Source organism: Cupressus sempervirens, chromosome 4 (assembly GCF_028749045.1).
Source record: "Cupressus sempervirens isolate cs-2001-9-10 chromosome 4, ASM2874904v1, whole genome shotgun sequence".
In the NCBI taxonomy this organism is placed as follows: domain Eukaryota; kingdom Viridiplantae; phylum Streptophyta; class Pinopsida; order Cupressales; family Cupressaceae; genus Cupressus; species Cupressus sempervirens.
Window position 1 is genome coordinate 798,402,462 of NC_143121.1, and position 3,120 is coordinate 798,405,581.

The 3,120-nt window shown below is 28.8% G+C and overlaps 1 non-coding gene across 1 annotated transcript; it reads right to left on the bottom strand.

The window, feature by feature from the left end:
- Positions 1-2,670: 2,670 nt before the first annotated feature.
- TRNAI-AAU (transfer RNA isoleucine (anticodon AAU)) lies at positions 2,671-2,744 on the bottom strand. Its single transcript has one exon. It is a non-coding gene; the product is annotated as a tRNA-Ile (tRNA).
- Between the last annotated feature and the right edge of the window lie 376 nt (positions 2,745-3,120).

Below are 3,120 nucleotides of genomic sequence, written 5' to 3' on the forward strand. Positions count from 1 at the left end.
GCATGTCTAGTTTAGCTTTCCCTTCTTTTTTTCAGAATATTGCACATAGCTTAAATAGGAATGCTTTGTAGTACTCTCATTTTGTTAGTTTATCTTGCATTTGGATCTTTCATTTAGCTTTCATTGCATTCTCATTATGATTCTTGGATGCTAGCACTCTTTCTCTCATCTTTGAATCTCTCGTTCTATGGTGCACCTTGCAAGGTTTGTATAGCCTGGCTCATTTGGGAGCCACCATACTTCTATTTGCACATTTGCACGTCATAGATAGATAGCTACAATCTACCTCTTGAGATGATCTTCATTATGGGTATTATCAAGTAAAAGGGTTTATAGAAGTGTGCCTACTTTTTGGTATACAAGTAGAGATTGGAATAGAATATATAGGGAATAATTTAGTCTCCCATATAATCACATCATTTTTTGTCCTACAATCCAAAGTATACCTTGTAATATAAAACACTAATAATGGTTGTAGGGAAATCAAGGATATAGTCAAGACTCATAGAGGATGAAAGAAAAATAGAAATAATCCCCATCTCATCCTATATAAGAGAGATACCATTATTATTTTTATGGAAATGGAGGGTTTATCTCCCCATTGAGGGGTAAGAAGTAGCTCAAATATTTGAGCAAATATTTTGTTTAGTACATGTGAAACTATTCTATGGGTAGATTATTCAAAGAGATTTATTTTATTGTACATAATAGACTTTCCTAGTGTCCAACTTATCTTGAATCTACTAGGACTCCATTGTTATATTAGATTGCAATTGAATATGAAATTAAGTAGAGGAGGTAAAACATAAATTTTACATTATGAGAAAAGAAAAAGTCGATAAACTCTACACTAAAAAAATATCATTAGAATTATAAAGCTAAAATAGAATTAAAGCTTTCAAATTTCTTTAGTTTTGGTAGTATATAATAAGAAAGCTGTGAAGTTCTCAAATGTACTAGTTCTATAAGGAAAATACTCATGAAAAAAGGATGTAAGAACCCTACAATTTTTTTCCCAAATGCTCAACCTGAGAAAAGATCCCAAAAAAATGGACAAAGAGGCATTATATTACATGATGATTGTCTCTAATGAGTAATCTTGATTTGTAAAATCCTTTCTATAAAATATTTTTCCTTTAGGGAATATCTAAAACATATATACAAATATATGTATAATATTAGATGACAAACATCTTCAATGGGCAATATTTATGTGAAAAATCCATTCCCTAGGAGGAATCTCCTAGTAAACTAGAGTCTGAACAACAAGAAATAGTCTATACTTTAGATATGGTTATTTAACAAATTCAAGTTTGGAGGGAGGAATTAAAACCCCTATTATAGTTGCTCTTGTAGAAAGTAAAAATTAACTCTTCTACAGAGCTAAATTGAAAGGTCATATGATTTTGTCTACAATCTAATAACTTTTGATAAGTAGTGTTTACTTATGACTTGAAACAATGATTAAAAAAAAGTCATGGATGTAAAATGAAGAGATTGTATTAAAATTTAGTACGAAACATTTAATAAGGCAATCAATCCTTCAATTGAAATAAGATTTGGATCATTGGTCTTATCAATAGATTTTGATCTTCCCTAGGTAAATAATATTTCTTAAAGATTTGTTTCCTTGAAAAGCTAAAGAAGATCAAGGCCAAAAAACATTTCAAGTGGCTTTGAATGACAAAGCCATCAAGACTAAGGGCACATCTCAAATGTTTATGAATTGAGCGATCAAATATGGAGGGAACAACATCAAGACATTCTTGCAAGATCTTAAGTATGTTTCACACAATTGTTCTAGGCTTGACAAACTAGTTTCTAGTGGTCAAGAGAAGCCATGGAAATATTTGAGATTGAGAAAATGCACCAATGAGAAGATTAGATTTCATAGGTACATAGATTATCTAAATTATATTGTTCCATCAACTTTGACCCAATACATGCAAGCGCTTAGTTGAGCACTCTTTAAAATAAGAGTTTAGATTTGAATGTACACCATTTTTATCAAATTTTACAAATTTAAAGGTTGAAGAGGTTATATTCACAAAAAACTATTATCATAGAAAAAACCAAGTTAAAGGTCAAATTGGTTGTATTCACAAAAAAATCTTATCAAACAAAAAATCAATAGTATTGTAAATATTCATATGTCAATAATATTTTGTTTGTTTATAATATTCTTCATATTTGTTCTTAAGATTGATGTATTTTTGAAAAACTATTATCAAAGAAAAAACCAAGTCAAATGTCAAATTGGTTGTATTCACAAAAAAAATATTATCAAACAAAAAATCAATAGTATTCTAAATATTCAAATATCAATAATATTTTGATTGTTTTTAATATTCTTCATATTTGTTCTTAAGATTGATGTATTTTTAAGTAAGTTACTATTAAACTATTTATTTTAAATACATTTTATTCACTGAAAAAAATCATTAAAGAAACCAATAATATTGTAAATATTCTTATCCTAATACTACATTGTTTGTTTACAATATTTTCCATATTTGCCTCCCTCAGATTGATTATATTTTAAAATAAAATTACTGATAAAATTATTTGTTTGAATATTTTTTAAATTTATAATAATGTTCTTAATACCATATGAAAGCGTTTGTGTCAGACATTGTATAAAGTATTTAAGAAGTCGATAGACAATATTATTGGCCTATGCAGGTCTCGAACCTGCGACCTTCGCGTTATTAGCACGACGCTCTAACCAACTGAGCTAATAGGCCTTTGCGATTTTACAGTGTAGTATTAAATATATACTTATAGAAAATTACGACCTTCACGTTATTACCACGACGCTTGGTTTAGTTGACAAATAAAAACGACATTATTTTGTTGGGCAGCTAATTTTTCTTACGAATAATCTAAAACTAAACAAAAGCCTAACTCATCTTTTGAGACATCGTACTTTCGATTAGGGATCATTAGCTGTGCCTCCTATGAAAGATTATTAAGTAGGTTATACTATTATATATTCAGTTAAGTTTAAATAATAACAAGAGTTCTCTTCGAGCACGAGTCCATGTCTATTGTAAGAAAGGTATGGGAAAAGATATCAAAATATTATAGAAGACAAAAAATAACAAATAAAAATGAGGAGTA